The sequence below is a fragment of the Terrapene carolina genome, unplaced genomic scaffold (assembly GCF_002925995.2).
Source record: "Terrapene carolina triunguis isolate 2854851 unplaced genomic scaffold, T_m_triunguis-2.0 Scaffold183, whole genome shotgun sequence".
Classification (NCBI taxonomy): Eukaryota; Metazoa; Chordata; order Testudines; family Emydidae; genus Terrapene; species Terrapene triunguis.
The window spans coordinates 3,721,848-3,737,045 of NW_020664534.1; positions in this window are offsets into that span (position 1 = coordinate 3,721,848).

The window sequence follows — 15,198 nt, forward strand, 5'->3', positions numbered from 1 at the left end:
TAAAGAATTGTTTGAGGACAGAATGGAGTCAGGTGTGTACAGAGCACAAAGGGAGGAGAGAACCAGTGGGTAAAAACGTGTTTCAATATGATCAAAAGCAATAACGCTTCTACAGCAAAGTGCTGCTGTCATGGGATCCGCTTCGTGCTGATTAAAGCTGAAGCAGAGGCCCTTATTGTTGCTCTAGCCAACATAGCTGCTCTCAGTTATTACTAATCTTTCCATGGTTCCAGGAGTGCTGACACAAATCCAAAAGAATTTTTTAAAAAGGCAACCACACAGCTGCAGCCCAAGAAAAGATAAGGGTTATAAGCTAAGTCCGGAATGGTCAAGCCTCCAGCTTCACTGCTTACTGTAGGAAATATGACTGTAACTGGAAAAGTTTTAAGCTGTATCTCACAGCAGTTGGAGCAACTGAAAATCCCGATAAACATAAGTTAACCCTGCTTCTACATTTTCAGTTATTGATCGTTTTAATTTATTTATTTAGCGTGTGCATAGTCATTTAGCCAAGCGATGGCATCTTCAGTGGCGTGATGCAGTTCTTCTAGGCCACCACTGAACCTAGTGAACAGGCATTCATCGACCATGCGCGTCATCATCTGTGTTGTGCTGCAGCTGCACAAAGGGCGGTCACGAAGGCCCCAGCGATACTGGTTGGCTGCACAGAGACCTTGCCCAGTTCGGAACCTGTTCAACAGGGACCACTGACAATGGGGCAGGTCAAAGCCAGGCAGGCAGATTGTGGGGTCGGCAACAAGGGACTGGTTGGGAATTATAACAGATATCCATTCCTCTTGCCAGAGTGTTTCCGCGCTAACATCCTGGCATGGTGGATGAGACCATAATGGGTGACATGACGGCAAACGTGCAACTGGTGGTTTAAAAGGGTCATTGTGCAGCGGCAGGCTTGAGTTGATGTGTACTTTCTCCAGTAACTTGCCTGTGGCAACCTCTCGTCTGATATGAGGAGGAGCAATATTGCTCAGAACTGGAAGCCATGGGAGTGAAGTTGGACGCAGAGTGCCGGAAGTGATGCGCATGGCGGCATATAACTGCATATCCACCAGTTTGGTGTGTGACAATCAGAGCCGCCCGGGGGGGGGCAAGTGAGGCAATTTGCCCCAGGCCCCGGGCCCCACAGGGGCCCCGCGAACCCTGTCTGAGAATCCCTTTTCTCACCCGGTGGCGATCCGGGTCTTCGGCAGCATTTCGGCGGCGGGGGGGTCCTTCAGTCACTCCAGGTCTTCGGCAGCATTTTGGCAGCGGGTCCTTCAGTGCTGCCGAAGACGCGGAGCGACTGAAGGGGCCCCCCGCTGCTGAAATGCCACCGCTGCAGACTCGGAGTGCCGCCCGGTGAGTACAAGCTCCCCCGCTTTGCCCCAGGCCCCCTGAATCCTCTGGGTGGCCCTGGTGACAATCGACTCCATACTGGTGCACAGTACTTCACCACCGAATACAGGTAGCAAGAGCTGACGTCCGCAAAGTTGGAGCAAAAGCACCCCATGATGAACCTGTGAACCTGCCAGTTTGCTAAGGAGATTGTTGTGCGTCTTAACTTTAGCTGCTGTCTTCTTCAGGTGGGCATGGTAACTTAGTGTGCAGTCTAAGTTCACACCTAGATAGACCAGTTCTACTTCATGCTTCACCTTCTGACCATTCAGATAAACATTCAGTTCTTGGGTTGTGCTACCGTGATGAAGATGGACAAACTGGAGACTGTTTTTATGACGCTTGGCTGGAGGTGCCAAGTCTTACTGTAGTCAGCTAACTTTATCATGTCCTGGTTTAAAGTGGCAACAAACTTGTGAAATGTCCGGGCCGGATACCGCAACAGATGTCATCTGTGTAAATGAACTTTCGTGACTCTGTTGTTGGCAGGTCATTGATGTAAAGGTTGAACAGGGTTGGAGAAAGCACAGAGCCTCTGTCGTTTCCAAGCACTTGTCTTCTCCCCCATATGGACTGTGAACTGCCTATCATGGAGGAACAGTTCAATGACGCCTATGACCCAAGGTAGCAGGACCCATGATACCGTCACAAGCAGACTAGTGTGCCATACCGTATCGTACGCCGCTGTCAGATCGATGAAAACAGCGCCTGTTTGAGTTTCTCTGGAAATGTGGTCAGCGCGAGTACTTGGTCGCATGTGCTACGGCCTTGGCGAACGCCAGCTTGGTCAGGGCTCAAAATTCTCTCCACATCGGGTAATATGTGCTGCGCTGTAGGACCAAGCACTCCAGTGCCTTGAAGCACACCGACAGTAATGATATGGGATGATAGCTTGATGCTTGACTTGGGTCCTTTCCAGGCTTTAGGAGGCCAATGACTTTTGCGGTGTGCCATATCTTCAGTAGCCTACCTTCACTGATGACCCTGGTGAAGAATTTCACAACCCAAACCCGAGCACGGGGGCCAAGGTTTTTCAGGAATTCTGGAGATATGTTGTCTGGGCAGCTTCTGATCTGATGTACACATTTAAACATACACCGTTTGTTCCTCACTTGTCTTCGTGCCTGTTTCTCCAAAGGTGCTCTGGACACTTTAAGTAGGTGTCCGGCTACCTGGTTGGGTGTCACTGAGGGTCGGCAGTGTGGCTGCTGAAAAGCGTCGGAGCAGACTCCAACACTTGCGGCTGGAGCAGGTAAAGCTCATCCTCTCAGTCGTCTCCTCCCATCTGGCTCAGCAAGCAGTGTCCAATAACTGAATCAGATGGTCAGCAACATCTGAGTCACCAGATGCCTCATACTGCTCGAGCAAGGCAGCGCTCTCCTTGTCGAGACCGGGAATGTAGATCGGACGTCAACCATGTGGGATGGCTCTGCAGGCTGCTTTGTAAATAGCACCACAGAAGCAAGGGTAGGTCTCATTTACCGAGATATGCTGGGCTGGTATTGTCACCACATTCTTCTCCAGTGCTTCCCGGTATTTTTCCCAGTTGGCCTTTCAGAAGTTCCACCGCTTCTTTCTGGAAGTCTTGACAACTGTGTTGGCTGCGTGGAAAGTTATCCAAGACTCGGCATGTTGCTGGCTGAGGATGGCCATGAACTGAACTGACCTGACCCCTCACAAGTCAGGAGAGTAGTAATGATCCCATCTAGAAGAATGGAACCTGCCTTGCTGCTTAGCATCATGGATAAGGGTGAGGTCGTTTCGAGATGTCCAGTCTGCAAGTTGTTCACTGTTGGTGTCAACCTCCTTATATCCCCAGTCTGTATGATGGCTGTTGAAGTCTCTGACCTAGACAGCTGGGTGTGTCAGGCTTGGTAGAACCTGTTGGTTCCAGCTGCCGCTTGTAAACATTTGCCAACCAGAAACCGACCACCTGAATGGTGTCACAGAATTAAGGAGACATCAGCTGAATGGCATCTGCAATATCATAACAAACATGTGTGGCTCGGCCGTGCTTCGGGTGTGACACATGGCACAGCAGGTCGAAGCCATCAATACTGTAACACCCGGCTTCAGCAGTTGCCACGTGTGTCTCTTGCAAGCAAATGATGTCGATAGTATGTTGATGAGCAAGACCACTGAGTAAATGATTCTGGGATGCATTAACAGGTGTGTTGTGAGCAAGACACGAGAAGTCATTCTTCCGCTCTACTCTGCACTGGTTAGGTCTCAACTGGAGTATTGAGTCCAGTTCTGGGCACCGCACTTCAAGAAAGATGTGGAGAAATTGGAGAGGGTCCAGAGAAGAGCAACAAGAATGATTAAAGGTCTTGAGAACATGACCTATGAAGGAAGGCTGAAAGGTTTGTTTAGTTTGGAAAAGAGAAGACTGAGAAGGGACATGATAGCAGTTTTCAGGTATCTAAAAGGGTGTCATAAGGAGGAGGGAGAAAACTTGTTCACCTTAGCCTCTAAGGATAGAACAAGAAGCAATGGGCTTAAACTGCAGCAAGGGAGGTTTACGTTGGACATTAGGAAAAAGTTCCTAACTGTCAGGGTGGTTAAACACTGGAATAAACTGCCCAGAGAGGTAGTAGAATCTCCATCTCTGGAGATATTTAAGAGTAGGTTAGATAAATGTCTATCACGGATGGTCTAGACAGTATTTGGTCCTGCCATGAGGGCAGGGGACTGGACTCGATGACCTCTCGAGGTCCCTTACAGTCCTAGAATCTATGAATCTATAAGTCACGCTTGGCAGCTGACAAACCCTCCACATGGAGTTGTAACACGCGTAGAGCTGGACCCATGACATAGAAGTCACCAGGCTGCATGCTGGGGTTGTCAGTGACGACAGTGCCAGGATTCGTTGAGCTGGTGTGCGTGGAATTCGTTGAGCTGGTTGGATCATTAGCTTCCCTGACTGCTGGCAGGTACTGGCAGGTGGCGCGATGAGGACGCTGATCCATTGCATTACATAGAATAAGAAAAATGAAGTTACACCAAATACTCTTGCCATTATCTTTCCACCAACTGCCAGAGCCTCACATGTTGTGTGGCAGAGCAGGAGGACATGAGGGGGCAAAATACTTTTCCCCCCCTTTGAGATAAACCATTTTCAGTGAAAATGGTTTAAGTCCATAGTGTTTGGCATCCTTAAGCAACAGCAAAAAAACACTTTCTTCCTGGTGTTCCTCTCTTCTTAAATATTTCATGATTATGCTTTATGTCTCTATACACCTAATTTCAAAATAAATGTCTGGGGGTTATGGGAAAAGTTATGAAATAGACCCACATCTCTGTTCTTATTGCAGTAAGTATTCATTTTATGGTGAATTTAAGAAGCTTTGTGGTGCCTCGTGGTTTTGATTACTGCTGTGTAAACAGACGAGAAAATTTAAGCTAGCCTCAGTCTGTAATATATCTGTTTGATCTTGAGCATTCAACGTGATGCAGCAAGTAAAGCAGACAAGGTGACTTCAGTGCTGCAGTTTAAAAATATTTTCCAAGTCTTCACTGTAAAAGGCTCTAGAATTCTCTATGTGGCTTCCCTACCTCAGGTGATTAAGGAAAGTAATGATTCCAATACTAATTACATACCAAACTACTGTAAAAGATTAAGTTTGCAAAGTTAATTCTACAATTTTTTTTAAATTTGGAGTACTTAAGGCTGCCACGCTGTCTGGAGTGGCTCATAACCACGAGTGCCCACCTCAAAGCAGACTGTCAAAAAAATAGAGCAGGCACCCCAAACAGGTGTTGTGTTCTATAATTGGATTTCACCATATGTGAACTCCTGGATCAATACCAGTCTTACCATGGAGTCACAGTCAGTCCCCTTGGGGTCCCCATTCTATCTTGCTACCCAGGCAAACTGGAATTAGTGATAAATAGTCACATATTCCAAAAAACAAAACAAAAACCCACACAATATATTCAGGTTGCTTCCAGTCCCAATAGACTAGTCACTTACCCCAATCAATTGGTAACCTAGATCTTACACTAAGGACAACACCTGTAGCCAATCCTGTCAAACTATCTAAAGGTGTATTCACTAGGGAAAAGAAATAAGTTGTATGCAGGTTAAAGCAAGCCAAAATACACACAAATGAGTTACCATTTATGGTTCCTAAAAATCACAGATGGGGTAATCTGTCCATTCAAATTGTCTTTTCAGATCCAGGTTGAGCCTGGGGATCTCTGCTTTACTTTAGTGTCTCTGACCCTGTGAGAGTTCAAGCAGCAAAGATGAGAGATGCTCGTGACCCCATTTTACCTTTTACATTTAGTCTTCTAGTCTATGCAACAAGGTCCTTTGCATGTAGCATTTCTAATGTGTGATAGGGCCATTCACCAATCCTTTGTGGTGCAATATTCCTTAATGGCCTATTTAATCTTGATAGGCCTCCCGAATAGGTGGTGCGGGAAGGAAGAGAAAACAGAGGATTCCCATGCCTGGCTTCACAAGTTCAGAGCAAACATTTTCAAAGTTATAAAAGCAAAACTTTGATATTTTCTTAGAGCATGAAATAGACATCACAAGTGAGATTAATGCATGTAGCAACTTACAAGCATTTCAGAGTCTAAACACTAAATACATTTTTATAAGACTATTACCTATTTTGAACAAAACTAACATACAGATGAGCTGGTTTGGTTTCCAGCATGAGTTTGTCAGTTCTTAGCTAATGTCTACATCTTTGGGCAGAGCTGGTACCAGGCTCACAGACTGCTTATGCAGCCATAAATTAGTCTCCTTGTGGATATTGTGACGTTGCAGTCTATATGATTTTATGAAAATATGCTAATGAGTGTGAATATAATGTAACTGGAATATGCTTCATGCAAAAGGTCTCTTGTAAGGTATCATTACAAAGCTTATAATCTACTGAGTGTGGTCATCCTATTTGTATGTATGTATCATTTTTGTATCTGAAACTAGAAAAATATGAAATATAACTCTGAGGGCCTATTGTAATTATGCAAAGTGTGGGCCATTAATGGTGGTTTGGCATCTTGATGGCTCCCATCAACCAGGACAATTGACTGTGGATGGCTCTGTTTGCTTGCAGGCCTTCCTGTGAGTCAGGCTGGGAGGAATGAAGGCTTGGAGTCTTACAGTGACATGTGATCAGGTCACCTGAACTGGAATCCATCTTTAACCTGGTGCTTTTCCATTTAGAAGGAGGGGTGGGAACCCAGAGAGGGACAAAGGATTCCTGCCTTGTGCAAAAGATATATAAGGGGGTGGAACAGAACAAAAGAGGCTGCAATCATGAGAAATCCTCTAGCTATCACCTGAGCTGGAACAAGGGCTGTACCCGGGGAAAGGATTGTGCCCAGACTAGGAAGATGTCCAGTCTGTGATAGAAGCTTATTGAAACATCTGAGGGTGAGGTTTTATCTGTATTCAGTTTTCTTACTGTACTAGGCTTGGACTTGCGTGTTTTATTTTATTTTGCTTGGTAATTCACTTTGTTCTGTCTGTTATTACTTGGAACCACTTCAATCCTACTTTTTGTATTTAATAAAATCACTTTTTACTTATTAATTAACCCAGAGTATGTATTAATACCTGGGGGGGCAAACAGCTGTGCACATCTCTCTATCAGTGTTATAGAGGGCAAACAATTTATGAGTTTATCCTGTATAAGCTTTATACAGGGTAAAACGGATTTATTTGGGGTTTGGACCCCATTGGGAGCTGGGCATCTGAGTGTTGGAGACAGGCGCACTTCTTAAGCTATTTTCAGTTAAGCCTGCAGCTTTTGGGGGAACGTTGTTCAGACCTGGGTCTGGGTTTGTAGCAGGCTAGTGTGTCTGGCTCAAACCAGGCAAGGCACTGAAGTCCAAAGCTGCCAGGGAAAACGGGCTTAGAGGTAATCTAGGCATATCAGGTGGCAGTTCCCCAGGGGGTTTCTGTGGTCCAACCCATCACACATATTCATTGAGATAGTAGCTAATCATGTAATTAGACTTTTTCAGTGGGACACCTGCTTCATTTAGTGGACACAATGGTGTTCACTTAAGCAACAATTCAATATTTTGTTTAATCTCTTTTGTTCAATGTGTGGCAGCAGGCCTCAGTTACCACACAATTCGAACCCTGCTCAGAACACAGAATTGTTTTTCTTCATGGGCTTTTCTATGGTGCTCATCCTTACAGTATTTAAGTGCTTCACAAGGACTAGTAAAATGGCATATGCTGCCTGCTGGGGGCCCGTATCCGAAATGTTACGGAGGCATTGTCGAGGATTATCCAGCTCTCTGACTACTATCCCATGCTACTCATCCATGTGGGCACAAATGATACTGTGAGGTGTGACACTGAGCAGATCAAGAGTGACTACAGGGCTCTGGGAGTACGGGTGAAGGAGTTTGGAGCGCAGGTGGTATTCTCATAGACTCATAGACTTTAAGGTCAGAAGGGACCATTATGATCATCTAGTCTGACCTCCCGCATGATGCAGGCCACAAAAGCTGACCCACCCACTCCTGGAATAATTCTCTCCCTTGACTCAGCTGTTGAAGTCCCCAAATCATGATTTAAAGACTTCAAGTCGCAGAGAATTCTCTAGCCAGCGACCCCTGCCCCATGCTGCGGAGGAAGGCGAAAAACCTCCAGGGCCTCTGCCAATCTACCCTGGAGGAAAATTCCTTCCCGACCCCAAATATGGCGATCAGCTGAACCCCAAGCATGCGGGCAAGATTCTCCAGCCAGACCCTCCGGAAAAAGTTCTCTGTAGTAACTTTTAATATCCCATCATTGACCATTGTTACTAATTACCAGCGATGGCACGTTATTGACCTATTGACTATAATCACGTTTTCCCATCAAACCATCCCCTCCATAAACTTATCAAGCTTAATCTTAAAGCCAGAGAGGTCTTTCGCCCCCACTGTGTCCCTCGGAAGGCTGTTCCAGAACTTCACCCCTCTGACGGTTAGAAACCGTCGTCTAATTTCAAGCCTAAACTTCCTGACGGCCAGTTTATATCCATTTGTTCTCGTGTCCACATTAGTACTGAGCTGAAATAATTCCTCTCCCTCCCTGGTATTTATCCCTCTGATATATTTAAAGAGAGCAATCATATCCCCCCTCAGCCTTCTTTTGGTTAGGGTAAACAAACCGAGCTCCTCGAGTCTCCCTTCACACGACAGGTTTTCCATTCCTCGGATCATCCTAGTGGCCCTTCTCTGCACCCGTTCCAGTTTGAGTTCATCCTTTTTAAACATGGGAGACCAGAACTGCACACAGTACTCCAAATGAGGTCTCACCAATGCCTTGTATAACGGAAGCAGCACCTCCTTGTCCCTACTAGAAATACCTCGCCTAATGCATCCCAAGACCGCATTAGCTTTTTTCGCGGCCACGTCACATTGCCGACTCATAGTCATCCTGCGATCAACCAGGACTCCGAGGTCCTTCTCCTCCTCCGTTACTTCCAACCGATGCGTCCCCAGCTTATAACTAAAATTCTTGTTAGTCATCCCTAAATGCATCACCTTACATTTCTCACTATTAAATTTCATCTTATTACTATTACTCCACTTTACAAGGTCATCCAAGTCTCCCTGCAGGATATCCCGATCCTTCTCCGAATTGGCAATACCTCCCAACTTTGTGTCATCCGCAAACTTTATCAGCCCACTTCTACATTCGGTTCCAAGGTCAGTAATAAATAGATTAAATAAAATCGGACCCAAAACCGAACCTTGAGGAACTCCACTGGTAACCTCCCTCCAACCTGACAGTTCACCTTTCAGTACAACCCGCTGCAGTCTCCCCTTTAACCAGTTCTTTATCCACCTCTGGATTTTCATATCAATCCCCATCTTTTCCAATTTAACCAATAATTCCTCATGCGGTACCGTATCAAACGCTTTACTGAAATCGAGGTATATTAGGTCCACCGCATTTCCTTTATCTAAAAAATCTGTTACTTTCTCTTCGATTCTTCCTGTCAAAGGTAGGGGCCCGGGCAGAGACATATGCATCATGGGGGTGAATGCCTGGCTGCGAAGATGGTGTCGCCAGGAGGGCTTTGGCTTCCTCGACCACGGGATGCTATTTGAGGAAGGACTGCTAGGCAGAGATGGCGTTCACCTTTCGAGGAGGGGAAAGACCCTATTTGGACACAGACTGGCTAACCTAGTGAGGAGGGCTTTAAACTAGGTTCGACAGGGACAGGTGAGCAAAGCCCACAGGTAAGTGGGGAACATGGAGACTTGGGAGATGGGTTGGAAACAAGAGGGAGTGTGGGCTATAATGGCAGAGAGAAAGGAGGGTCAGGGCAAAACTGGGAGGCAAGATCGAACTTAGATGCCTATATACAAATGCGAGAAGTATGGGTAATAAGCAGGAAGAACTGGAAGTGCTAATAAATAAATACAACTATGACATTGTTGGCATCACTGAAACTTGGTGGGATAATACACATGATTGGAATGTTGGTGTGGATGGGTACAGCTTGCTCAGGAAGGATAGACAGGGGAAAAAGGGAGGAGGTGTTGCCTTATATATTAAAAATGTACACACTTGTACTGAGGTGAAGATGGACATAGGAGACGGAAGTGTTGAGAGTCCCTGGGTTAGGCTAAAAGGGGTAAAAAATAAGGGTGATGTCATGCTAGGAGTCTACTACAGGCCACCTAACCAGGTGGAAGAGGTGGATGAGGTGATTTTAAACAATAACAAAATCATCCAAAGCCCAAGATTTGGTAGTGATAGGGGACTTCAACTATCCAAATATATGTTGGGAAAATAACACAGCGGGGCACAGACTATCCAACAAATTCTTGGACTGCATTGCAGACAACTTTTTATTTCAGAAGGTTGAAAAAGCTACTAGGGGGGAAGCTGTTCTAGACTTGATTTTAACAAATAGGGAGGAACTCATTCAGAATTTGAAAGTAGAAGGCAGCTTGGGTGAAGGTGATCATGAAATCATAGAGTTTGAAATTCTAAGGAAGGGTAGAAGGGAGTACAGCAAAATAGAGACAATGGATTTCAGGAAGGCGGATTTTGATAAGCTCAGAGAGCTGATAGTTAAGGTCCCATGGGAATCAAGACTGAGGGGAAAAACAACTGAGGAGAGTTGGCAGTTTTTCAAAGGGACACTATTAAGGGCCCAAAAGCAAGCTATTCCGCTGGTTAGGAAAGATAGAAAATGTGGCAAAAGACTACCTTGGCTTAACCACGAGATCTTGCATGATCTAAAAAATAAAAAGGAGTCATATAAAAAATGGAAACTAGGACAGATTACAAAGGATGAATATAGGCAAACACAGGAATGCAGGGGCAAGATTAGAAAGGCAAAGGCAGAAAATGAGCTCAAACTAGCTACGGGAATAAAGGGAAACAAGAAGACTTTTTATCAATACATTAGAAGCAAGAGGAAGACCAAAGACAGGGTAGGCCCATTGCTCAGTGAAGAGGGAGAAACAGTAACAGGAAACTTGGAAATGGCAGAGATGCTTAATGACTTCTTTGTTTCGGTCTTCACCGAGAAGTCTGAAGGAATGCCTAACCTAGTGAATGCTAATCGGAAGGGGGTAGGTTTAGCAGATAAAATAAAAAAAGAACAAGTTAAAAATCACTTAGAAAAGTTAGATGCCTGCAAGTCACCAGGGCCTGATGAAATGCATCCTAGAATACTCAAGGAGCCAATAGAGGAGGTATCTGAGCCTCTAGCTATTATCTTTGGAAAATCATGGGAGACAGGAGAGATTCCAGAAGACTGGAAAAGGGCAAATATAGTGCCCATCTATAAAAAGAAATAAAAACAACCCAGAAAACTACAGACCAGTTAGTTTAACTTCTGTGCCAGGGAAGATAATGGAGCAAGTAATTAAGGAAATCATCTGCAAACACTTGGAAGGTGGTAAGGTGATAGGGAATAGCCATCATGGATTTGTAAAGAACAAATCGTGTCAAACCAATCTGATAGCTTTCTTTGATAGGATAACGAGCCTTGTGGATAAGGGAAAAGCTGTGGATGTGGTATACCTAGACTTTAGTAAGGCATTTGATATGGTCTCACATGATATTCTTATCGATAAACTAGGCAAATACAATTTAGATGGGGCTATTATAAGGTGGGTGCATAACTGGCTGGATAACCGTACTCAGAGAGTTGTTATTAATGGTTCCCAATCCTGCTGGAAAGGCATAACAAGTGGGGTTCCGCAGGGGTCTATTTTGGGACCGGCTCTGTTCAATATCTTCATAAACGACTTAGATATTAAACTGCAGCAAGGGAGGTTTAGGTTGGACGTTAGGAAAAAGTTCCTAACTGTCAGGGTGGTTAAACACTGGAATAAATTGCCTACGGAGGTTGTGGAATCTCCATCTCTGGAGATATTTAAGAGTAGGTTAGATAAATGTCTATCACGGATGGTCTAGACAGTATTTGGTCCTGCCATGAGGGCAGGGGACTGGACTCGATGACCTCTCGAGGTTCCTTCCAGTCCTAGAATCTATGAATCTATAATAATGGGAAACTGAGGTCCGGAGCCATAAAAGTCAAATGTATCCGCAAATTATAGGTTCCTACTTTGTCACCAACAACCTAACTTTTCAGAATAATGTAGCTTTATAGAGCAGGCTATAATATATATTCAAAGTACAACTCCCACTGACTTCAGTTGCAGCTGTCAGTGCGCAGTACTCTTGCCAATCAGACCCCCGATCTCAAGTCACACACACACACACACACACACACAAAATGAACACACCACTGATGAAAAATTTGGTTCAAGTGAGTTGCGCTGCATCAAATTGCAGGGATGGTCCTGCTCAGCTTTAAGCTGGATCATGCCCATTGCAGATGGAATGGTCAGCGAAAAGTTTTCATGGTCAGTTTGATAGTAAAGAGACCAGTTCCAAATCCTTCACCACACAGGAAAAAGCCCTCCACATTAAATTTCAGATTTATTTCCAATCTCCTGGCTGCCAAACTGCTTTTCCTCACTGCTGCTGCCAGCCACCTTCAGAGAGTTTCCCCGTCTTCTGTCTCCTGACTATAGTCATTTGATTACAACAGCTCAGCCAATGTGCCTGCTTTGCTCTTTCACTTCTTCGAATGGCTGCATTTGCCATCCATCAGCCTCATGTAGATATCTGAGTCCTCACTGAGAGCAGTGGGAGGTTAGCCTTCAGTGTCAAGAGTGCAGGGTTTGGTTCATGGTGACTCCAGGACTGCACCTGCTGCCACCTACATGGTAAATTTTCCAGCCCATCACAAACAGCATTTCCACATTCTGCAAGCTGGCCTCACTAGCTGGGACAACAGAAACCCTTTGTTAGAGCAGGAGAGTCTCTTCAATGCTGCACTCTTTGCATGGCTCCCAGAAGTTCATAGTGAAACCCAATGGGGCAGCCCCAAGGAGTTCCCTCCTCAGTCACTTGGCACCCTCTAGCAATGGTCTCTTGATAGTGGCATTGCAGAAGGGGTCTCAGCAGATGGTCCCATCTATGGCTTCCTGAATGGGAGGGAGTTTGCGCTTGTCATTTAAGGTCTAGCTGTCAGAATCAGGCCTCCTGGGTTGTCTGGCTTTGGAAATGGGTGTGGTCTAGTGGTTGGAGCTGGAGTGGTATCATTACCGTGTTTCAGTCCTGCCTCTGTCAGTGAGTGGCCTTGCAGCCAATCCCTTTCCATCTCTGAGCCCAGATAATGGAGATAATACTGACCCACCTTAAAGAGGCTGGGAGCATAACATCCATGGTTACTCCTTGATTTTCGGTGAGAGGGGTTTGTGCTCTTGGTGGTGAAGGGCCCAAATTCAGTCCCCATGGATGCCTGTGGTGTTGGTGTGGCCATGGTTTTACCAGGGCCGGCTCCAGGGTTTTGGCCGCCCCAAGCAGCCAAAACCAAAAAAAAAAAAAAAAGCCGCGATCGCGATCTGCTGCAGCAATTTGGCGGGAGGTCCTTCACTCCCAGGCGGAGTGAGGGACCGTCCGCCGAATTGCCGCCGAATACCTGGAACTGCCGCCCCTGTCCGGAACAGCCGCCCCAAGCACCTGCTTGAGAAGCTGGTGCCTGGAGCCGGCCCTGGGTTTTACTCACCTGTCATTGGAGGCTATTTAGCCCGTTCCTGGCCACATCTGCTGCTGGGCCTCTCTGACACACAGCTCCATCACCCACATGATGACATGGCAAGTCAAGGACAATCAGCTCTCATCTGGTGTGCATCTCCAGGATGGATGGTGAGCCCTAGTCAGACCATAGAAAGGCAAGATGCAAACAAAGCAGCTCAGCTGAGGCCAAGTTGGGTGAGATTTCTGAGGGGGCTAGTTCTAAGAGTTCAGGAGATTTCTCCATTGTTCTAGAGAGATTCTCATAGTAAAAACAGCTGATGGTGGGGACAACACAAGCACTACCCCTCAGCTCTTGAATGGCAGCAAATCAGGACTCTGTCCTTCTGGAGGGAGCAGAGCTGGAAAGAAGAAAAGGGTGGAGAAATTGTACGAAACATTGATGTCTACCTGTGAAGGTAGCCAAAACCTCCTGCAGGAAGCAGTATCCAGGACACCTCCTCTGGGAATAAAATAAGGACATCACAATGAGAAATAGGTCTCTGTCCCAGGGCTAGGACAACCTTCCAGCTAGACTCTGTAGCAGGGGCCCCTTATCTCCATGAGGGGTATGTGATCTTCCATCTAAGCTTCACAGAGACCCACACTGCTTGCTTTGACAGGAAGAAGTCACCCTTCCTCACTTCTCCCTAAGCTTGTCCAGCTGTGTCCGTGTGGGAGGCTGGGACAGATCCCAGAGCCTGCAAAACAGGTGGGGAGGAACTTCCTGTTCATATCACTCTCAGACCTGTAGTGAGTCGGTGTGGCTCCCCGCCGCCCCGGAAGGGGAAGAGCCCATCCGGAGGCCGGAGTGGGCGGAGCTAGGGAGTTCTGAGCCCGCCCCTCAGAGGGTCAGGCGGCAACCCAGAAGTATAAAACCGGGCCCTCAGAACTCAGTCTGGCCCTAGCAGCCGGAGAGACCAGACGTCTCCAGCCTAGCTCAGGGCTGGGAAACCTCCGCGGCCCGGAGTGACCGCCAGGAGCCGCCGGGCCTGCCCTGCGCCCGCTACCCCGAGGAGCCGCCGGGCCTGCCCTGCGCCCGCTACCCCGAGGAGCCGCCGGGCCCGCCCTGCGCCCGCTACCCCGAGGAGCCGCCGGGCCTGCCCTGCACCTCCTATCCGGAGGAGCTCCCGGACTTGCCAAACGATCCCTGGACGGATGAACCCATGGTCCAGGATCCCCCCAAGGCCGACGCCAGCACCCAGGTAGGCCCAGAGGGGGAGTCTGGAAGTAGCCCGGGGGCAGCCGACCCCAGTCTGGCTGCAGCACTGCCAGAGCCGATGTCAGTGTGTTGTGGCCAGGATCCCCACTGACGAAGCAGCGGGTCTTCTGCTGCTGCTAGGGCCCCGGGCTGGGACACAGTGGAGTGGGAGGGCCTGCGTCCCCCCTGCCACCCAACCTGTGGGTGGCAGTCTCCCCCTCTCCCAGGCCTGTTGAGGCTCAGGCCTATTACTGTGGCTCAGCCCTGCCTGAGGGTCTGAGCTCTGCCTCCACGTTTGTTGCCCCGCCCTGACCTAGGGCCTGGGCTAAATACTTTGTTAACTGTTGCTCAACCCTGACTAAGGGTCTGAGCCCTGACCTAACGCTGGTGCCCGCCCTGAGCCAGGGTCGGGCTTCCCGTATCTTTCAGGACTGCAAGGGCTGCCGGGCGAGACCCTGCAGCCAGACAAGGCACTCAAGCCCCAGCAGGTAGTGAGTCGGTGTGGCTCCCCGCCGCCCCGGAGCGGGTC